General features: G+C 42.5%; 1 protein-coding gene across 1 annotated transcript in view; it reads right to left on the reverse strand.

The window, feature by feature from the left end:
- The window catches only part of LOC126190876 (protein PRRC1-like), a 74,909-nt gene that overhangs the window by 43,380 nt on the left and 6,677 nt on the right, over window positions 1–24,852 (reverse strand). The window lies entirely within an intron of this gene.

Here is a 24,852-nt window from a genome sequence, read left to right on the forward strand (position 1 = left end):
GTTGTGTTGACTTCAGCAATAGACACAGTCTTTGGAATAGTTTGAAACCATATACACATCCACATGCACGTGTGTGCATGTGCTCCCACTTCCGCACCCACTCGTGCCCAGATTGCCTGCTTACACTCTACAGAAATACTACTCAGTTTAATATAAAGGGTGAAATTTCATACATATAAATTATACTTAGCAACAGAACCTTGGTTTAAAATTGTACATTCAAATATTGTCACTATTTCCATGGAATGTGTATTGAATGGTACCCAAAAAATCCCTATATTAACTATTCTGGAAAATTATCAGTGAATTTTTTAAGATAACACACTTAGTTTTAAATATGGAATACCATTTACTTTTATTAGCGAATATATAACTTTGTTTCATTCAGAAGTGTGTGCCACAACGAAACAGGAAACCTGTTACATGAAAATAATGGAGCTAATGTGCTCTAAAGGTATTGTCAGCAAGAGCGACGGTGATTGTTTTCTCTTCCTGCATGCCACAAAGGGTAGAAATACAAAGGTGATTAATGCTTAAATGTTTTGTAAAATCAAGGATAAAATTCTTTTTATAAAAAGGAAAACAAGGCTTTTTGTTTACAGTGTTACATTATGAACATAATACATCAGAAAAAATACAAACTTATAAGCAAAGCCAATCACTATGAATTTAAGAGGCATATAAAATTAAGTCTATCAGTTGTTGCTACAAATGTACAATTGCCCAAAGGTGACCATGTTATATCAAAGACAGAAAAGAGCTACCAGATGATGAAGAATGAATCAGTGATAGCTAGTTACTGCTTGGTATTCATCAGACAAACTACAACAACACTGGTATTCATTAGACAATCAACAACAACATATGGCACTGTGCATTCAGTAACCTCCATCCACGTGTAAATGCTTTTAAGGTATTTTTATTGGCTAAAGTTACTTGTAACCTGGCTCAAAGAGGTTACTATTATAGTATTTTATGCCTCTACCTGTCTTGCTCTATAAATTGTCAATAACAAAAGGAAGAGCTTAAAATGAAATTGCAATACAACAGAGAAACAAGAAGATTTATTTACCACTTGTAAGAAAACAATATGGCATACAAAAACTGTTAAGACCACTAGATAGCATAATTTGTGCTTCTGTAGTCTGGTCTGATGAGAGAGGTGACGGGAGCCACATGAAAAATACAACAACAAGAAAAACTGAAATAGAACCTAGGTATGAAACTGCAAATGTGATCAAACATTGTGAGAGTAAAAATTCAGAAAGTTGACAGAAACAGGACATGTTTGTTTAAATCAAATGCTCTAGATGCCAATTATGTTGCATTTTATTTACATAACTAGTTTCAACTTTATTACAATTCAATATCAAGTGTGTGAAGTGTTGATGCAAAGGATAATGAGTAAATTCAGATGACATGTTGTCAGCTGGTGTAAAAACCGACCAATTTTTATTCCGGCTGACACTGACATGTGTCATTCAAATTTAATTGTCTGTCTGGATTGTACTCAGCATTAACTTATAACAATCTTAAATACGACTTGAGTCAAAACTGACTGCGTAAATATTTTGCAGTTCTAAGGCATTCTTTTATTTTCCAGGAGGGGTTAATCATCATTTGCAACCCTTGCTCGGCCAAAACTTTTCCAATGCAGTTAATAATCTTGTTGATTAAATAATGACACCTGTCCCAGTTACACATTTTTTTGCTGTTTAGTATGTGTTAAGCAACAAAAAATAAGTAATTGGGGCAGTTTTTATTATTTAAATCACGAATGACACACTGCACATTTTCCCGAAATGTCTAATATGATGAATGAAATTTTAATCTTGTTAATGAAATGGAGGAAAGCTTTCCCCTTCAACTGTCATTTCTCCTCATTATTCCTGGAATTCTCTTCCTGACAGTAATGCTCCTACCACCTTCTTATTGAAGCAACATTTCTTTTCTTAACAGCCAACTTTAAGTAACTGTGTTGTTATTGTAATTAGACTGGCTCACATACTTTATTTGCCTTATGTGTCAATAAGGAGGTGGAACAAACTCTACAATCAAGAGGAGAGAAATCCAGAACAAATAAGGGAAAATTACCACCAAAGGGGTAAGTTCTCCAACTTTTCATTAATAAGATTACTGAAATGCCCTGGTAGATTAAAACTGTGCGCCACACCAAGACTTGAACTCGTGAACTTACCTTGCCTTGCCTTTCGCGGACAAGTGCTCTACCAACTGAGCTACCCAAGCACAACTCACAACCTGTCCTCATAGCTTTACTTCCACCAGTACCCTATCTCCTACCTTCCAAACTTCACAGTAGCTCTTCTGGAATAAGATTACTGATCGCATCATAGAAAGTTTTGGCCAAGTATGGAGTGTTATCACTTGTCACAGATGATACCATTCCATACAGAAAAACTATGTATGGAATGGTGCAAAAGTAAAAAAAAATGAGTTTATCTTGTTTTCCTATAACAAGTAACTGAATTGTTCCTGTATATTGTTCAAATGTAAAAATGTATCTAACAAGCCCCCTACACAGTGTTAAAGAGTATAATATGAATTATTAAACACCACGTATTCTTCGGAAATCCCACTTGAAACAGCTTGTAAGAGCCCACAAAGCATCAAACTGATTGCTGGAAAACCAAGACAAACACCTCACCAACCAACATTAATCCAACAGTATTGAAGGGCAACAATAGATTATATACCACACTAGCGAACTGTCCCAGCTATGCATGGATAGCATTAAGTATCTATGGCCAGACAACTTTACTGGCATATTTTATTTAGTTTGGGGGCCATGAATAAAACTCAGAGAACAATGTTGTGTATGTGAATGTCATCACTTTCTTGTAAGCAGTACTCACCAGAAAAGTTGTATGGCAGCATGAATATTGTGTGTAGCATTTTGAAATCGCGTTTGGAGTGATGCCAACGATGGAAGCATGTTGTGATGTAAGTAATATGTTTACAACCAATGTAAAAATTGTATGTGAATCGTGAGTGTATGTGTGGGTGATTCCATATGTATATGAGATTGAGGCAGTACAAATAAAAGAAAGGAAAAAACTACAAAAAACAATGCTTTTTTTTGGGGGGGGGGGGGGGGGTAAGTAAGCAGGCTGCCTGCAGATAAATAAACATTACTAATGGTGATTGCTACGGGTTGTTCACGCTTGCATTGCTATTGCTTGTAATATGGCACAGAGGGGAATCCATACACTAAAGACATCAGACCCATCCAGATGCTCTTTCAGGGCCACAACAGTTTCAACAAAACTGGAGAATTGTCATCAGTGAAATGTGTTCAGTAACACAGATCACAGAACATGAGGAAATTAACTGTTGTAGTTCTGGCAGATGACAGTAATACCCATTGCAGTTCCATGAATTAGCATGTGGAGGATGCCATGGTTAGGAGTGAAAGGGCCTGGAGGGCCGCTCACGCCCCAAAATCACTGTCACCAGAAGAGCTGGGACAACATCAATGAACATCAGTTTGAAGTCCAGACAGTGTGGGGAGATCTAGAACCTTCAGGGTCACTGGCTAGCCTCCTCCTGAAATTTCTTCTCTTTCACAACTTTTGACAGTGGAGAATCCTGTGAGGCCATAGCTGTAGGTGTAAGCCTGGAAGAAGCTCTGGAACCCACAGTCTCAGGCTCCTTCAGCCACTAGCTGGTGTCAGGTTCCTTTTTCGTTGTTTTGTTTTAAGGGCACAAAAACAACTAGGGTCATATGTGCCTGTATCAGAACCGTAGGACACGAAGACGAATACACATTAATGTCAATTGAGAGAAGAGAAGACAGCTAAAAACAGGGACATGAAGAAATGTCTACAAATAAGCTGTAGAGAAACAGAGGTCCTGAACTAAAGATTAAATGTCCTTCACCATATTGCTATAATAGATAAAAAGTAAAATGCGTTCAACAGCCCATATGTTGTTCACTAAAACGGCCGATGACTCGGATGACAAACACAAATGAAAACATAACTGTTTAAAAAAAGGGCATTCTGTCAGGAAATGGCGTACCATCAAAGGTTGAGCGCTATGCGCACAAAGTGGTGAGGGAGTACCACTTAACAATTAGAGATGGCTAAAAAAGACAGTGCCCAATACCCAACCTAGTTAAAATGATCTCCCCATGGCAACAGGGCCGATGGGAGGTTGTCCAAGCCACTGGGAGAGATCTAATAAGCCAGAGAGTGACCCCATGAAGGGAGGACCAGTGGTGATGCCTAAGTGGCACCACCTGCTGACAGATGGCAACACAGAGAACATTGGAGGGAATGTACGAGCCAGCGGGCTGGGGTACAAGCACTGCAGGCTTGGCAGCAGTGTCAATGGCCTTGTTTCCTGTCAGACCGACAGGAACCCACATAAACGTCACAGTGGCTCCATCAAGAGTGAGCAAGTGACAGCTTTCCTGGACTTGTTGCACTAGGGGATGGACATTTACAGCACATAGAGGCTTTGAAGGGCACTGAGAGAGTTGGAGCAGATGACGTTATTGAAAAGCCTGAGTCACCGGATGTACTGCATGGCCTGATATAGGACACAGAGCTCTGTTGTGAATACGGAGCAGTGCTCCGGAAGCCAATACCAAAAAACATTGGTGCCAATGATGAAGGCACACCCGACACCACAGTCTGTCCGAGACCCATCAGTGTACACAAAGGTACTATTCTGACATTCTGTGTGAAGGTAGTGAAACTGAAGGCAATAGAGCAACACTGGAGTAACAAATGAAGGTCAAGGTGAACACGGCCCACTGCAAGAAGCCAAGGTGGTGAAGGGTTTACATCCAATGGAAAAGTGGCAGTGGCTGCCAGAGCCAGAGCCAAATGCGAACGCCAGGAGTTAACAGAGAGAGGGACACAGCCCATACTGGTGATCAAAGGAGTCATCGAAGACGGAGGCACAGGATGAAGGCCATACATGGTTAACAAACAGCATGCATATCTGCTGAGGAGAAAGTCATGGTAGTAGGACAGCAGTAGTTCGGCAGCTTCTGCATGCAGACTCTCAACCAGGCTAGTGCAAATGGCACCAGTAGCTAAATGGATGCCACGATGGTGGATAGTAGGCCTATTGAGACAGCATATGAGGGACGGACATGCAAATATATAAACAAAACACCCATAGTCTAGTTTTGAATAGACAAGGGACAGGTACAAATGGACGAGGGTGACTGAATTTGTTCCTCAGGAATTACCACTGAGGATACATAGGACACTGAGGGACCACATATAGCCGGGCTGCGAGGTAAGACACATGGGAGGACCAAGTAAGTTTCCTATGAGCATGAGCCCCAGGAATTTCATAGCTTCAATAAATGAAAGAGTAACAGGCCCAAGAAGAGAAGACAGAGGAAGAAACCAACTGCACAGCCAGAAATTCATACAATGTCAGTGGAAAAACGAAAGCCACTGTTGATGCTCCATGAGTAATGATGATCGAGACATCGCTGATAACGCCGCTCAAAGAGGCAAGTCCATGGAGGACAGCAATAATGGCAAAATTGTCAATGAAAAAGAAGCCGCAGATGCCCGGCAGGAGAAAGGCCATTATAGGGTTAATGGCGATTGCAAGGACGATGACGCTAAGGACAGAACCCTGTGGTACACCGTTTCCTCAGATAAGGGCGACCAACAATGCAGAAGTCACATATAGATTGAAATAATTTCTGAAGGAAACGGGGCAGGTGGCCATGAAAGCCATATGTGAAGAGAGTACAGAGGATACCAGTCCTCCAGATACTATCGTTGGCTTTCTCCAAATCAAAAAATGCAGCCACAGTCTGGGATTTCCACAGAAAATCCATCCATGACATGGGTGGACAAAGTGACAAGATGGTCAACGGTAGAACGGTGCACTTTAATTCCACACTGTGCAGTGGTAAATAAATAGCGAGACTCGGGCCATCATACAAGCTGGGCATGAATCATATGTTTCATAACCTTGCACACACAGCTGTTGAGAGAAATGGGGCAGTGGCTAGAAGGAAGGTGTTTGTCCTCACCAAGCTTAGGTATGGGTATGACAGTGGCTTCACGCCAGCATCTGGAAAAGTGCCCTCTGCCCAGATGCGGTACGTCTGAAGGAGAAAGTCCTTGCCTGAAAGAGAAAGGTGCTGCAACACATGAATGTGATCATCAGCTGGCCCTATGGCGGAGGATTGGGATGAAGTGAGAAAATGATCTAGCTCACTCATAGTAAAGGCAACATTAAAGCACTCACTATTCCGAGAAGAGTGCAGTTTGCTATCACAGGATGACAGTTAAAAATGTGGAGAGCAAGTCTCCGTGGCCAAACTGTGTTGCAACATGCCCCAGTCCGCCAAGGGACCAGGACACGGCGCGGTAAACAGGAAGTGAGAGGAATGGAACGTTCTACGGGCAGTAAGGATAATGTTTGTCAGTTATTCTCCCTGACTGTAGCAACTGGGGAAGTTTTGTTTGTCGAACATTGCCAGGGAGCAGTAAAGCCTCCAGTCGGCCTTAGATGGGGTAGGAGTCAGCAAACAGATAGCACACAGGGAATGGTCACTAGAGTATGTGTCAGAGAGAACGGAACACCTGATGCGATGAGCAACCTGTGCAGTGCAGAAGGATAGGTCAAAATGGGAAGAGGTGTGCATGGAGTCTGAAAGAAACGTGGGTGCTCCCTCGTTAAGACAAATGAGGCTGAGTGAGAAGGTAAGCCAAGAGGACACCTCTCAGACACCTGAGCTCTCTCATTTCTCCCAATCTTGGGACAACCCTATAGGGGATGGTGCACATTAAAATCATCAAGCAGCAGAAAGGGGGTGAAGTAGCTGCCGAATAAACAGGAGGAAGTCAGCCCTGGTAACACTGAATGATGGAGGGATGTAAAGAGTACAAAGGAAAAAGGTCAAATGAGGAAGGAAAATGCGGGCTGCAACAGGAAGCCAGGTAGTCAGAGAGATGGGTTGACGTCATCCTGGATGAGCAGCATGACTCCCCCTTAAGATGGAATGCCCTTCTCAGGTGGGGAAAGGGGAGAGAGGCAGGGGGGAGAAGGTCAAAGCGGACCAGGGAGAAATGAGAGAGCTCAAATCAGTCGCGCGGACACAATTTTGTTTCCTGGAGGCAGCGAACATGTGGATACGATTCTAAGAGCAGCCGTGTAAGTCCTCTTTGTTGGATCGAAGGTCGTGAATGCTCCATCGGAGGAGAGTCATGACAGGTAAAGGGCAGGAGGGAAAAAATGAAGGGGTGTCACCTCGGCAGCTGCTGAGTGCCAGCCTTCGAAGACTCACTGCTACGTGGCACAGAAGCTGGAGGATTCTGCTCCACGAGATCTACAGAGGCATCGGCATTCTCCTTCTGTCAGTCTGCAGAGTCCAGGGCAGAAAAACGGTTGATGGTGCACATCGGCGACATGGAGGCTGGCCGGGCGAGTGTATCACGTGGCACCATTGAAGAGGATCTCCAAGTTACCGAAGGAGAAGACGGTTTGCCTTTGTTTGATTTCTTGGAGCCTTTACAGTTGGTAGAGGAAGACTGGGATGTGTGCTGGCTGGAGGGACATAAGAAGTTTTCGCGGGAGTATTCCTTCTTCGCAGGAATATTCCTTCTGTCCTTTCCGGCCTGCCAGTTGTGTAGCAGGTGACTTCGTCCTGTAAGGTGAAATTTTAGTGGTTTGTTGCAGGGCAGTGACTAGCCAATAACTTGTGAGTGACCGGGTAAGGCTATTTTTCCTTTACCCAGATCTCCTGGACAGCCCGTTCATCGAGATACGTAGGAAGGAGGAAGCGGACAATCACACTCATTAGCATCCCTACCGTAGGTTACACAACTGGCTGGGTATTGACAGGACATTCGAGTGTGGTTGAAACGATAACACTGGTAGCAGCCCATCGGGTTTGGAATGTATGGTCGGACTGTGATAACTTCATAATCAGCTTTGATCTTGGATGCAAGCACCACTCTATCAAAAGTAAGAAAACGTGTGCTTGTGGGCACTAAGGATGCATTTACCTTTTCCATCAACCACTGAACTGCAATGCCATCCTGATCAGAGAGGTATGTTTATATTTCTGCCTCAGACCAGCAAGCAGCACGGTGTAAACAACAGCATGGGAAGAATTCAGAGTTCTATGGGCCTTGATATGAACAGGATAGTCACGGCGCAATGAAGCTGCAAGCAGTTGTTGTGCTTGAGAATCAGAAACAGTCTCTAGAAGTGAAGTGCCACTGCATAAACAAGAGCAGGATTTCACAGGGCCAGCAACTGCATCCACACCTTCCTGAATAAGAAATGGATTTACCATTGGGAAGGACTGACTCTCTTAAGCACGTGGAACCATAAGGAATCGTAATGCAGCTGGGAGGGTCTCTGGATCTTGAGATTCATTCCGTTTATGTTTGGTAAACGTTGACCATGAAGATGATGACTGGCTTATTGTGAGAAAATCCCCTACGATTGCCAGCATCTCCGATGGCGCTCTCTTTCCAACTCGGGGCCCTCCCTCAGAGGAGGGGGGGAGGGGGGGCATCCCCCCTTGCCTTAGGTAATTGTTCACACCCCCTACCCCCTGTACACCAGAAAGAGGGACCAATCAGAAATTTGGGAAGTTAGCAGCTCAGGCAATCACCCCTACCTGGGCTTGGGCAGTACCAGCGGGTACGTGCAAACCCTACTTGTCCGCCTGGGGCTAGCAATTACATGTTACCCAGTCACCTATTATGTGTCAGACGTGTGGCCCATCCTTCAGGAGTGCACAGGGAGGAAGAAGAAAAAGAGGAATATCTAACGCCGAAGTGGAGGAAGGATAGGACACGGTGAACAAAGAAAGAAAAGGATCAAAAACCAGTGGTGAGACAGTCAGCTACTGGAAATGCGGAACACATCCCCAAAAACACCCCAGCCATGTTCCCCAAGGGAGGGGTAAAGGAACAGCAAGAGGATAGACACGCAGCACAGAAGACAAAAGACGTTGGGAAAGATGGGGGGGTCCGTGGTACCCAAGCAAGAACCCACCAAAGAGTGACGAGCCCCCTGGGGTGTCACGTTGCTGGTCTGCAGATTTCTGGGACACGATTCTCATAAGGGGGCCCTGTCACCAGTAGACTTTGAAGGAGGATGCTGCTTCTCCAGAACATGTGTGGAGTGCTTTCAAAGATGCCATAGTAATCACATTAGGGGAGGGTCCAACACCTCCATAATAAAGTTTATTCGCTTCAATATGAGAGGTTGTTGAGGAAGTAAATACGCCGGGCATTGCTAATGACCTGACCAAAGAAGTGATAAAATTTGAAATCACTGAGACTGAATGCAAATGATTTTTTTTTTCTTCTTCTTCTGGATTTCAAATTACGAAAGATGATTGGTGACTTTCACCTGCTGCATTTTGCACTCCCTGGTCAGGGAAACGCACTGGGGATTCCCACAACTGACAGACAGGTTGTAGCATACATGGTGAATTTTCAAGAAGCAGCCAGTCACAGTCTCCACAAATTGGCTCATATGTACACAGCGAAGAGACATGTCCAAAGAAGCACTTCATCAGGTTGGGAAATACAGCTTTACATCACAGCAGCAGACAATTATCTTGACCTCCTTTGGAAGCAAATCATCCTCAAACACAGGGACCTACACGTCAGTATCAATCTTGTTGTCTGGCAGGCTTCAACATACATGATTTACGAAATGGATCCTCACATCTCCAAGTGTTTGTGTATTTCTTGATCCATGAACTCCATTAGGTCCAAGTGAAAAAGTAATCCCTGTAACATGTAGAGGTTCTTTCGGATGTTATACTAACAGGTACATCACAAAGTTGTTTAGGATTTGCCGTCTTAACCACATCGTAATTTACTAAGGGAAGAGAGCACGCAAAATACATTTTCAATTTTCTCCATGAAGAATATTGGCATAGTTGAGAGAGAGAGAGAGAGAGAGAGAGAGAGAGAGAGAGAGAGAGAGAGGCCCTCCATCTGTTTTGGGTGTAAATCAGGAACTGAGGGGAGTCTAAGTCCCTTGGTTTTGTTTTCCTGCCATGGCATGACCAAGGAGGGAAAATTCCTAGGGTCGTAACAATGTGCAATGAATCGCAGCCAGTTTGAAGAGACAGATGAAGCCTCATGCCCACCAGATAATAAACATGGTCATTCCATGACGCCAAATGTCCGCCGAGATGCACCTGCACTGAATGAGTAGCAGCAACAGGCTTTGTTCGTACTGCACATTTTTCTAAATTTTGATCAAGATAAATTCATGCTGCAGTGTTGTTCTTCGGCACACCATATAGAAATTAACACAGAAACAGCGAAGTAAAAAGATCCATACAATTCGCACATTTATTTATATGTAAAAGACAACTTGGGGATTTCTTTTTGTGTGAGACTGTGTGTGCAAGATTTGTGTGCCAATGTGAATTTCTACATTTGCGTACTTTACTGTTCGTGACGCTTCTGCATAATTTTCCATTGACTTTATCAACTCCAGCTTGTATTGTGATATATTGTGAAATTTCAAACTTACATGAGTGCTGTGATAATCTTTTACTGCTATTGTCAATTGTAGGCTTAAACTTAATTGTGATGTGTTGGCAGATGTGCCAACACCTTGTAGTTAGAGGAGGCCGAAAGGCACGCTATAATCTAACGCAGACTGGCGTGAGGTCTGGAACAGGATACGTAATGAATGCTATAAAGAAAAGTACGTAGCTGCTGGAATACTTAACTTTAATCCATCATTTGTATACAGCATTCTTGATGATACAAGTGAGACTCTCTCTAGAAATGGTTAATGGCGCCTTGCTAGGTCGTAGCCATGGACTTAGCTGAAGGCTATTCTAACTGTCTCTCGGCAAATGAGAGAAAGGCTTCGTCAGTGTAGTCGCTAGCAAAGTCGTCGTACAACTGGGGCGAGTGCTAGTCAGTCTCTCTAGACCTGCCGTGTGGTGGCGCTCGGTCCGCAATTACTGACAGTGGCGACACGCGGGTCCGACATGTACTAATGGACCGAGGCCGATTTAAAGCTACCACCTAGCAAGTGTGGTGTCTGGCGGTGACACCATAAATTGTGCTCTTTTAAAAATTTTTTAAGAACAGTAGACCTATAGTCATTGGAAACAACCATTCTCTGATTTCATTGTATAATAACATGGGAAATAGGTTATTTTCGAGAATTTTTGGATGCTTAAAAAGCTGTATTTTCATAAGTTACCAGTATGAGTGTTTTTGGATAACTTATTTCATAGCAAATCAGTGTTTGTGATTAAATATTACTGCTAAAGAAGAGATCACTGCTAATTTCGTTGTATATCGATGCAAATAAATGAGCATTTTTGAGAATTTTCTGAAGTTACCATTGTCCTGTGCATAATCTAATCATAGTAAATCGGAGTTTGTGATTTAGTTACTGTAGCAGATATTCTAACTAACATATGGTACTTTTATTACATCTTGTTTTGCCTTGAAGAATATATATACTATCTAAATTTATCGTAAATTAACAAAATTTTAGAGCTCGCTAATAACAACAATTAACCTCAAAAAGTTTTAGGAAATTAGTTATGTTTTTCTGTTGCCTTAATGGAAATCTTGTTTTGTGAATTTGCTTCAATACTTATAGGGAATTAGTACTTTTTTTAAGTCAACAGATATAAAAGATAATCAGCAAGCTTAGTTTAAAGTTATTTGCTAACTGTCCTGTAAGAAATTGCCTGCTGCGGATCGGTGTGTTGGAATAATTACTGAAAGTCATGTACCTGTAATACTGATACCAAAGATAACTCAAGTACTATCTACATCTACATACATACTCAGCAATCCACCATACGGTGCGTGGCGGAGGGTATCTCATACTACAACTAGCATCTTCTCTCCCTGTTCCACTCACAAACAGAATGAGGGAAAAATGACAGCCTATACGCCTCTGTACGAGCCCTAATCTCTCTTATCTTATCTTTGTGGTCTTCCCGCGAAATGTAAGTTGGCGGCAGTAAAATTGTACTGCAGTCAGCCTCAAATACTGGTTCTCTAAATTTCCTCAGTAGCGATTCACGAAAAGAACGCCTCCTTTCCTCTAGAGACTCCCACCCGAGTTCCTGAAGCATTTCCGTAACACTCGCGTGATGATCAAACCTACCAGTAACAAATCTAGCAGCCCGTCTCTGAATTGCTTCTATGTCCTCCCTCAATCGGACCTGATAGGGATCCCAAACGCTCGAGAAGTGCTCAAGAATAGGTCGTATTAGTGTTTTATAAGTGGTCTCCTTTACAGATGAACCATGTCTTCCCAAAATTCTACCAATGAACCGAAGACAACTATCCGCCTTCCCCACAACTGCCATTACATGCTTGTCCCACTTCATATCGCTCTGCAATGTTACGCCGAAATATTTAATCGACGTGACTGTGTCAAGCACTACACTACTAATGAAGTATTCGAACATTACAGAATTCTTTTTCCTATCCATCTGCATTAATTTACATTTATCTACATTTAGAGTTAGCTGCCATTCTTTACACCAATCACAAATCCTGTCCAAGTCATCTTGTATCCTCCTACAGTCACTCAACGAAGACACCGTCCCGTACACCACAGCATCATCAGCAAACAGCCGCACATTGCTATCCACCCTATTCAAAAGATAATTTATGTAGATAGAAAACAACAGCGGACCAACCACACTTCCCTGGGGCACTCCAGATGATACCCTCACCTCCGATGAACACTCACCACTGAGGACAACGTACTGGGTTCCATTACTTAAGAAGTCTTCGAGTCACTCACATACTTGGGAACCAATCCTATATGCTCGTAACTTAGTTAGGAGTCTGCAGTGGGGCATCGAGTTAAACGGTTTCCGGAAGTCAAGGAATATGGCATCCATCTGATACCCTTCATCCATGGTTCGCAAGATATCATGTGAAAAAAGGGCGAGTTGCATTTCGCAGGAGCGATGCTTTCTAAAGCCATGCTGATGCATGGACAGCAACTTCTCTGTCTCAAGGAAATTCATTATATTCGAACTGAGAATATATTCGAGAATCCTGCAACAAACCAATGTTAAGGATATTGGTCTGTAATTTAGAGGATCCGTCCTTCTACCCTTCTTATATACAGGTGTCACCTACACTTTTTTCCAGTCACTCGGGACTTTACGTTGGGCAAGAGATTCGCGATAAATGCAAGCTAAGTAAGGAGCCAATGCAGTAGAGTACTCTCTGTAAAACCGAATTAAAATCCCATCAGGACCTGGCGATTTATTTATTTTCAACCCATTCAGCTGCTTCACAACCCCAGGGATGTCTATCACTATGTCCTCCATATGGGAATCTGTACGAGACTCAAACGGCGATATGTTTGTACGATCCTCCTGCGTGAGAGATTTCTCAAATGCTAAATTTAAAATTTCAGCTTTCGTTTTGCTGTCTTCTGTTGCCAGGCCAGACAGATCAGTGAGTGACTGGATGGAAGCCTTCAACTCGCTTACCGATTTCATGTAAGACCACAATTTCCTTGGGTTTTCCGCAAGATGTTTTGCTAAGGTATGACGGTGGTAGTGGTTGAATGCTTCACACATCGCTCTTTTTGCGGTAGCACGAATCTCAACTAACTTTTGCCTGTCCTCATTCTCCCGATCTTTCTTCTACCGCGAGTGCAACTGCCTTTGCTTCCTGAGCATTCTCCGAATTGCGCTGTTAAACCATGGTGGGTCTTTTCCGTCCGTAACCCACCTTTTCGGCACATACTTGTCCAATGCGTGATTTACAATGTGTTTAAAACTTGCCCATAATTCTTCCATGTCCATCGTACCGGAAGTAAATGAAGTTGATTCATTAAGTGGGATGCTAACAACTGCTTATCTGCTCTTTCTAGTAAGAATACTCTCCTAGCCTTCTTGACCAACTTCTTAACTTTCGTAACCATAGTCGTAATGACAACATCCTGATCACTAATCCCTGTCTCAACACTGACACCGTCGATGAGGTCTGGTCTGTTCTCTTCGTGGCTGCCAGATCTAAAATATTTCCATTACGCGTTGGCTGTCGATTTAGCTGCTCAAGATAGTTTTCGGATAATGTGTTCAAAAGTAATTCACACAACGGCTTGTCTGTACCACCTGTAATGAATCCACAGACATCACAGTCTATACTGGGTAGGTTGAAGTCTCCTCCGACTAATATAGCATGATCTGGGTACTTCTGCAATACAGAATGTAGACTCCCTCTGAATGATTCTAGAACTGTCACGGTGGAACCTGGTGGCCGGTAATAACACCCCACAATTAACTTGTGGATCCTGCCTGCTCTGCAGAAAGTACAGATTGGTCATTACTCGTCCACTTGATGGCAAAAACTGTTTCAGTGGGAGATTGAGATGTCCTGTACATTGTGGTTGGGAATCAGGGAGGTCTCAGGGTGTTACACCAATCCCCTCAACTAACAAGTTCAATATGCTATCTTTCAATGAAACTGGACCATTGGGACTCACTTCACTTGCTTTGGAGAAACCTATTTTGTCCAGTGTCAAGAGGAGACACAAGCAAAAGGGTAGGGTCTATTAATTTCAACAGTTCAAAACTTGCAGCAAATGATGATACCCTTTAGGAAAAGGGAAATGGCAGCAAGGAACAGGAAAGGACACAAGGTGCACACAGTGTGTATGGCTGGGGATCTCATTCAACATGTTGAAGAGGCTATTCTGGCAGCTACTGAGAAAACAGGGTGCAAGCAAATGCACACTGGAACAAATGATGCCTGTCATCTAGGCTCCATTGTCATATCTGGATAATTCCAGAAACTGGCAGAGAAAAACCTTGCGCACGGAGTTTCAACAAAGGTCGCAATTTCCAGCATTGTCCCCAGAACTGATCGTGGCCCATTGGTTCTGAGCTGGGTGGAAGGGCCAAATCAGAGACTTCGAAAATTGTGTGACAAGCTAGGCTTCAGCCTCCTGGACTTGCACCCTAGGGTTGTGAACTGTAGGGTGCCGCTAAATGGGTCAGGTGTGCACTACACACCAGGTAGCTACTGTATGCTTTTTCTTTCTTTTTTTTCTTTTTAAATTAGGTGACTCTCCAACCAATACAGCTAATGATAGCTGCGGGAAAGCCAGAAATATCACTGTCACATCAACAGAATTGCCTCTTACACGAAAGTATTAAAATCGTAATGGTTAACTGCCGAAGCCTTCACAACAAAGTGTCAGAGTTTGAAATACTCCTGGAAAGCAGTAAAGCTCACATGATACTAGGTACAGAAAGCTGGTTGAAACCTGAAATTGAGAGGAGTGAGATTTTATGTAAAAATTTAAGTGTATCATCAAAGGATAGAATAATGCGATATGGAAGTTGTGTATTTGTCACAGCAGACATGAAACTCAAAACCACCGAGATAGAAATTGAAGCTGCATGTGAGATTGATTGGGCAAAACTTAGTACCAAGGGTGGGCATCAAATTGTAATTGGATCCTTTATCGCCCACCGGTCTCATCTCCCAATGTGATCGAAAATATTGGAGAAAACCTCAGTTCACTTTTACTTAAATTGTCCAACCATATTGTAATCATAAGTGGGACTTGTAATCATCCAACAATCAATTGGGAAAATTACAGTTCTGTTAGCGGTGGGAGTGATAAGAAATCCTGTGAAACGTTGTTAAATGACTTCTCTGAAAACTGCCTAGAACAGACAGTTCGGAGCCCCACATGTGATGTAAATATATTGGATCTAATGGCAACAAACAGACCTGACTTCTTTGAAGATGTCCACATCAAAACTAGTATCAGTGTTCAAGATGCGGTTTTGGCAACAATGATTATCAAAGTACAAAGGGCAATTAAAACAAGCAGACAGATATATATATATATATATGTTCAGTAAACTAGATAAAAAATCAGTAGTCTCATATTGGAATGAGGAACTTGAAACTTTCAGTGTAGGGCAGGAGCATCTAGAGGAACTATAACTCAGGTTTAAAAGAGTAGATGACTATATACCCAGCAGATATGTACCCAGTAGAACAGTCCATAATGGGCTGTAGATAGAGAGATGTTGAATGAAACGTGTTTTGTTGTCAAGAGAGCAATGTGTGAAGCCTTTAATAGCTAATGTAACAGAATATTGTCAAATGATAATTCCCAAATCACCAAGAAAATCTCGTTGTGTCTAAACGGCTGTTAGTGGCACCAAAGTTAGTGTCCAGTCCCTAGCAAGTGAGACACAAACTGAAATTGAGGGTAGCAAAGCAAAAACTGAAATGCTTCACTCTGCTTTCAAATGTTCCTTTAAAAACAAAAAACCAGGCGAATTAAGCAAATTTAACCCTCATATCACTGAAAAGACAAATAAAATCAGTATTAGTGTCAGTGGCATTGAGAAACAGATGAAATAATTACAACTGAACGAAGCTCCAGGACCCAATGAAACTGCTATCATATTCTATATTGAATTTGCAGCTGAGTTAGCCCCTCTTCTAACTATAATCTGTCATAGACCCCTCAAACAAACAACCATGCCTGGTAGTTGGAAGAAAGCACAGGTAACACCCGTCTACACGAAGGGTAGTAGAAGTGATCCACAAAACTACTGTACATTATCTTTGTCATTTACATGCTGTAGAATCTTACAGCATATTCTGAGTTCAAATATAATGAGGTATCTTTATCAGAATGACGTCCTCAATGCCACCCAGCATGGATTCTGAAAACGCCTATGTGTAACACTACTCACACTTCTCTCATATAACACACTGAAAGCTTTGGATCAAGACATTTAGGTAGGTGCAGTATTTCTTGATTTCTGAAAAGCATTTGACTCAGTACCACACCTATGCTTACTTTCAGAAGCTACATCATATGGGGTATCAAGTGAAAGTTGTAACACAGCACGTTACCTTCGATGGACAGTCATCATCAAATATATAAGTAGCTTCGGATAGTACACATGGAAGGTTGCTGGGACCCTTGCTGTTCATGTTGTACATAGTGACTTTACGTGCAATATTAATAGTAACCTCAGAATTTTTGTAGATGATGCAACTATCTATAAAGAAATACTGTGTGAAAGATGCTGCATAAATATTCTGTCAGATCTTGATAAGATTTCACAGTGGTGCAAAGATTGGCAACTTGCTTTGAATGTTTAGAAATGTAAATCGGTGCAATTGACATAACGAAAAAATTGCAGTATCCTCCTCCTTCAATATCACCAAGTCACAGTTGAAGTCAGCCAACTCACATAAACTTGGATGTAACACTTTGTAAGGATCTAAAACTGAATAATCACATAGGCTCACCTGTGGATAAAGCAGGTGGTAGACTTTGGTTTATTGGTAGACTACTGGGGAAGAACTATCAGTCTACAAAGGAGACTGCTTACAAATCACTCACACGACTAATTGCTCATGTGTGTGGGACCTGTACCAAATAGCACTAACAGGTGATATTGAATGGATACAGAGAAAGGCAGCACAAATGGTCACAGGCTTGTTTGACCCTTGGGAGTATGTCACAGAGGTGCTAAAGAAACTGAATTGGCATATTCTTCAAGATAAATGTAAACTATCCTGAGAAAGACTGTTTACAAAGTTCCATGAACTGCCTTTAAATGATTACTAGTATACAATAATCCCTTACTTATCTCTCACATATGGGTCATGAGGACAAGATTAGATTAATTACATCACACACAGAGACATTTAACAAATATTCTTCCCACACTCCATAAGAGAATGGAATGGGAAGAAACCCTAAAACTAGTACAATGGGATGTGCCCTCCGTCATGCACTTCACAGTGCAAAGCATAGATTTAGATCAATGAGTGACTTGATAAATGCTTTGTCACCAATTTTCTATAGAGGCACAGTGTCAGAAATTTCCAAGTTAGATTTTTTAGGATTTCATAGGCCTACATAACACTTTCTCAAATCTACTGAGTGGTTTATTCTGACTAACCATCATGCAAGGATTTGGTTGGACTTATTTTTCATTTGTTGCTTATTCCATGACTTAATCTGACATTACAATGCAGCTTTCTTTCCTATACAAGACTGACTGAAACAATCAACAAACAATAGGAGTTTTTTTCCAGAAAAATTATCTTGGCTTACATATTTGCAACTAAGGTACATCTTAAAGCACACCTGGACTTGAGCCTTCCACATCTCAAATTCCATTGGGGAATATTAGCTGGAGACTACTTCAGCTAAGTTCATAACATTGGATTAACAAAACTGCTGTTTTGCCTTAGTTATCATTCTACATCAACACAGATAATCTCTGATACTGTAACACCCTAGCTATCATACAATGCTTCCTTCACAATACTAGAGTTCAAGATACTGGTTCTGTTTGTTGCCAACATATCTACAATACCACACCTAGAGCTAAGGTGTCACTGGTTCCACAAAAATTTTAAGATACGTGTTTAATACTGTACCATTAAGCACAAATCTCTCTCTAAATAAAATTTATTAAATGCATGTATCTCTCAGTATCTGATGAATGGAAGCTGCTTACAATAGCTATGGCACCATCAAGAAATATTCAAGCAAAAATCTAAAAAAAAAAAAGTTTTTTCCCACTTTGTTAGTTATTACAGATGGACGGCAGACACAATCATTTATTACTTGGACCACTTGAAGTTTACTTTCATCCAGATTAATTCACACTCTGTGTCTATTTTTATCTATCTCAACTTGATAATTTTTGGCAGATATTAACCTCCAATGCTCTTGCTGCCACACTGCCAAAATAAGCCCCTTCATGAACATCAGCCTAAATATACTGTCTCAGTTTTAAAAAAAGTTTTGTCTGCCAGCAATGTCCAAGAAAAATAAAACAATTTATTATGTAACATTGAAGTGGTTGAGTCATTAATGGGTCATTCCATGTCAGTTCAACCAGGGGCTCCAGCTCATAGTCTCAGATTTGACTGAAATTCAGTACACTAATTCTACCATGTGTGGAACACTCATCTACAAATTAGTTCCAGAATTATGACTTGTGAAAGAAGGTGGCGTGACCTGGAAATTGCAACCCGCATTTGGCAATCTATCTTCAGACCCAACTTCAGGTCTTAATAACTTTGGAACTATTCCACACATTCCAGTGAAATTTTTACAACCCAGTAACATCCATTTAGAGAACACACTCCATGAATCAAAACAACAACATATTTCTGAGGGAAATTAAAAAATTCCAAAATGTGATTAAAAATTTAATATGTTAAAAGGTACATATTGTAGGTGCCCTCTATGATGATGATGTTTGGTTTGTGGGGCGCTCAACTGCGTGGTTATCAGCGCCCGTACAATTACCCAATCTTTGCTCAGTCCAATTTCGCCACTTTCCTGGATGATGATGAAATGATGAGGACAACACAAACACCCAGTCATCTCGAGGCAGGTGAAAATCCCTAACCCCGCCGGGAATCGAACCCGGGACCCCGTGTTCGGGAAGCGAGAACGCTACCGCGAGACCACGAGCGGCGGAGGTGCCCTCTATGCCAAATATAATTCACTCAAAAAGGGTATAAATTTTTTAGTGGTAAGCTTAATGTGGCCTAAACACACACAGATCTCATCATGCCCATATCAGTCACAAAAACTGAGTTACATGCACATGAAAATACAAAAATTAAAAACATGGATTTTCAGAGTGAGGTAGCACAAAAGGGACAAGTGGTATCCAAGCCAAATTTCACACACTGCATAAGTAGGCAATAACGATATATATCTCAAAATTTCAGCATGTTATTGCAAGACATTTGTGTACAATGGAAGTTGACAGATGTATTTGGTGAGGTGGTCATTGTTCCACAACACAATTTTATAAAAAATATATCGTAAACTGTTCTGCCTCTTCTTATCCTCTCCCACAACTGTTTAATCAGTAAGCAACAACATATAGACAAATTAACACAACCTATCATTAATGTTTACAGCACCTTAACTGCTAAAAACCAGTCAATTGTGCTTCGAACAGAAGTTCTCGCACACTTTAGCTACTGTACTATGCTACTAGGAAGGTTATGGAAGGCACTTCCACTACTGAACCAGGATCTAGACCTGAGCGAGAAGTGGGAACTGTAACCGAGAAGCTAGACCAGATTAAAATCAAAGGCTTGTCTGGGGCCCAAAGGAAATAGCGGGAAAAGGAAGGAAAAGAATGGCTTCCTAAACACAAATGGAGGGAAGTAAAGGGACTAGAACCGAAGACCCCCAGGAAAAAACTCTCACGTTGAAGGGGACACGCAGACCCCCACAACGTCAAAGACAGGTAGTAAGCGGATAAGGGAAGAATCAAAGACTCCCTCCTCCCTGTATAAGTGAGTCCAGAAAAAACCGAGGCAAGAAATAGGGAAACAGACCTATAGTACTGCAGTCTCGGTTTCTAGGATGGCAGTTATCCAGGAAGGTTATCCACTGGTGGCCATTACCTCGCAGCAGGAGGAACTAGTACAGATGTCCCTCTTTGAAAAGATTGGGGGGAGGGGACACTGGCCCAGTTCCCAACTTCATGAGGGTCTATCTAGACCGTGGTGCACTCATTTTTGTCTGTGAGGGGGTGCACACAGTAGAATGGCTTAGAACAAGGTGCCCATGATATCCCCATGGGGGAAATACGGAAGCGTCCGATCCCGCCCGTCTGCTTTGACCCATGACGTCACAAATATGGCAGAAACGACCATGAACCACGATTCCAACATGGCGCATATAAAGTCGGTACGTACACATTATGAGGACGAAAATACATCGAAAAACAAACACACACACTTTCCACAAAAAGCCTAATGACACTAATGGGTCAAGCGGAAATGAGGTGTTTTTGGGTGGGGGCAAACTAAATATGAACAAATTTAGACACCCACCCCCATACAAAACAACGAAAAAACCCGACATCACAAAACTCCCCAAGTACCACTAAACACAATATCATCTGGAATCGGACACTTCCCTTGACCTATATAGCTCACCAGCAGCTCCCGATCCCATAAATTAAGATCAAACACTTCCCTTGGCCTATATAGCTCAAAAACATCTCCTGATACCAATATCAACATACACAGCCACACATTGGGATTGAACACTTCCCTTGACCTGTGCACTGTTAATTTTATCCGTCATATCCATTCCTGAACAAAACCAACAACCGATTAATTTTACTAAAATTACCACACGATGTACAGCGAACAACACTAAATTAACCTTCACACAAAATCGTTAACTCACTGAAACAAATTCCACTACAAACACAGCCGACACTCAAACAAGTCTGGATAATGAGCAAAAGCAAACTGAGCCCATTACACCACACAAACGAAAACCTGAACATACCACCAGAGAGCACAACAAACCACAACACGATGACATCTACAAACACGCCACACTCACAAACCAAATTCCGCGCCGTCATGACGTCACACACAACAACACCCTTACTTCACAGGTCAAAGCCGACGCGTGGGATCAGATGCTTCTCTCGACCCCCCTTGGGAAGATGCGAAGCTGCTGGTCAATACGGCAGCGGAGCTTCTTAAGACCACAAAGATATCATTATGGGTACCCAAGATCCTTACGGAAGTCTCTCCCACGAGTCTGTTCGGGAAAATAGGGGCCCAGACCCCAAAAGTCCCGATAGAAGACTGGAGAGTGATTAACCAGAAGGTTGCTCCGGAAGGACGAACAATGGTGGTGGAGGTTGGTGAGAAGTCCCTGAAGGCGATGCGGGAGCAGGGTCACTGTCAGGGTTCTCAAAGACCTCAAAGATGGCAGTAAGACGGAGTCTAGAGGTGCAGCAGATTAATCTGCAGCACAGTAAATGGGCCTCTGCTGCCCTGAGCCGCTGCCTGGGGAGACAGGAAGTGGACATGGCCCTGGTACAAGAACCCTATTTACACAAAAGGGGTGTATCAGGCCTCGGAGGCACTGGAGGTAAGCTGATCTATGCTAGAAATCTAAAAAACTCCAGAACATGCATGTATGTTAGAAACGGCATCTCTTTCATGCCAATGATGGATTTATGCTCCAGGGACTTAGTGACCATCAAAATGCAGCAATGTGAGGAAGGTATCACAAGGGAAATTGTCTTGGCCTCAGCATACCTTCCTTACGAAGACAGTTCTCCCCCTCCCTTGGAGGTGAGGAGACTGGTAGAGACTTGCCATCGGCAAGGTGACCAACTGCTGGTGGGTTGCGATGCCAATGCCCACAACCTAGTGTGGGGTAGCAAGGACACCAACAGTAGAGGTGAGTACCTTCTTGAATTCTTCTTAGCTAAAAACTTAGATGTCCTGAATAGGGGCAATGAACCTACATTCAGGAATAGCAGAAGGGAAGAAGTAATTGACATAACATTTGGTTCCATGACAATGGGTAGTTATGTCAAAAATTGCATGTGGTGTTGAAGCCATCCTCATCGGACCACATGTACATTAAATTCAAGGTTGAAATGGGAATCAGACAGACCATGACTTATAGAGATCCCAGGAAAACAGACTGGGATACATATAGGAGGGACCTTGACTTAGGCTTATCGGAAATTAAAACCACGATAAGGAAGCCAGTAGAATTTGAGGAAGTAGCAGAGGCTGTTACCGCCACAGTGACCTCAAATCAGGATAACTGCACAATCACCAGGAAGTGCACAAATAGGAGTGTTCCTTGGTGGAATAACAAATTGGAAATGTGAAAAAAAAACAGGTACGGAGACTGTTTAATATTGCAAGACGCAAAGGACAATGGGCTAAATATCGTGAGGCCCTAGTCAGTTACAACCTTGCAATAAGACAAGCAGAGGCGGCATCCTGGAAGGCATTCTGTGAGGAAGTGGAAGGCAGGGCTGCACAAGCCAGACTTCACAAGATTCTCACAGAGTACCAACTAATCCAGGAGGTACGTTGAGGAAGGAGGATGGGGAATATACAAAGACAGCACATGAGACGCTGGAATTTCTCCTCAAAACTCACTTTCCTCAATATGCTCTGCCGGCTAACACAGACCAGTATGTGACCCATAGCGAGACAATTGTTCTCAGACACTTGAAGAGAGGACTGGGAATCGGCCAAGGAGTGTGTGAACTTCAACAAAAATCCAGTGGGCGGTGGGAACATTCCAGCCGTTCAAGTCACCTGGCCCAGATGGAATCTTTCCAGCTCTCCTGCAACAGGCAGGAGGAAAGCTTATAAGAATCCCGTGGTCTAGGGGTAGCGTCTTTGATTCATAATCAAAAAGTCTTCGGTCCCGGGTTCGATCCCCGCCACTGCCTAAATTTTGATAAATAATTAGCATTGGCAGCCGAAGACTTCCGACATAAGAAGTCAGCCTCATTCTGCCAACGGCCTTGTCAAAGAGGGCGGAGGAGCGGATAGAGGTTAAGGGCACACTCTTGTCCTAGGGATGGGAAATTGCCCCTAAAGGCGGAAGAATCAGCAATGATCAACGACATGAGGATGCAGAAGGCAATGGAAACCACTGCATTAAAGACACGTAACGTGTATCCACAGGACATGTGGCCTGTAATTGAAGAAGTGTCATGATGATCTCTCCATTGGCAAAAGATTCCGGAATAGTCCCCCATTCGGACCTCCGAGAGGGGACTGCCAAGGGGGAGGTTACCATGAGAAAAAGATTGAATAATCAACGAAAGGATAACATTCTACGAGTCGGGGCGTGGAATGTCAGAAGCTTGAACGTGGTAGGGAAACTAGAAAATCTGTAAAGGGAAATGCAAAGGCTCAATCTAGATATAGTAGGGGTCAGTGAAGTGAAGTGGAAGGAAGACAAGGATTTCTGGTCAGATGAGTATCGGGTAATATCAACAGCAGCAGAAAATGGTATAACAGGTGTAGGATTCGTTATGAATAGGAAGGCAGGGCAGAGGGTGTGTTACTGTGAACAGTTCAGTGACCGGGTTGTTCTAATCAGAATCGACAGCAGACCAACACCGACAACGATAGTTCAGGTATACATGCCGACGTCGCAAGCTGAAGATGAACAGATAGAGAAAGTGGATGAGGATATTGAAAAGGTAATGCAGTATGTAAAGGGGGACGAAAATCTAATAGCCATGGGCAACTGGAATGCAGTTGTAGGGGAAGGAGTAGAAGAAAAGGTTACAGGAGAATATGGGCTTGGGACAAGTAATGAAAGAGGAGAAAGACTAATTGAGTTCTGTAACAAGTTTCAGCTAGTAATAGCGAATATCCTGTTCAAGAATCACAAGAGGAGGAGGTATACTTGGAAAAGGCCGGGAGATACGGGAAGATTTCAATTAGATTACATCGTGGTCATACAGAGATTCCGAAATCAGATACTGGATTGTAAGGCGTACCCAGGAGTAGATATAGACTCAGATCACAATATAGTAGTGATGAAGAGTAGGCTGAAGTTCAAGACATTAGTCAGGAAGAATCAATACGCAAAGACTTGGGATACGGAAGTACTAAGGAATGACGAGATACATTTGAAGTTCTCTAATGCTATAGATACAGCAATAAGGAATAGCGCAGTAGGCAGTACAGTTGAAGAGGAATGGACATCTCTAAAAAGGGCCATCACAGAAGTTGGGAAGGAAAACATAGGTACAAAGAAGGCAGCTGTGAAGAAACCATGGATAACAGAAGAAATACTTCAGTTGACTGATGAAAGGAGGAAGTACAAACACGTTCCGGGAAAATCAGGAATACAGAAATACAAGTCGCTGAGGAATGAAATAAATAGGAACTGCAGGGAAGCTAAGACGAAATGGCTGCAGGAAAAATGTGAAGGCATCGAAAAAGATATGATTGTCGGAAGGACAGACTCAGCATACAGGAAAGTCAAAACAACCTTTGGTGACATTAAAAGCAACGGTGGTAACATTAA

The sequence above is a fragment of the Schistocerca cancellata genome, chromosome 6 (genome assembly GCF_023864275.1).
Source record: "Schistocerca cancellata isolate TAMUIC-IGC-003103 chromosome 6, iqSchCanc2.1, whole genome shotgun sequence".
Classification (NCBI taxonomy): domain Eukaryota; kingdom Metazoa; phylum Arthropoda; class Insecta; order Orthoptera; family Acrididae; genus Schistocerca; species Schistocerca cancellata.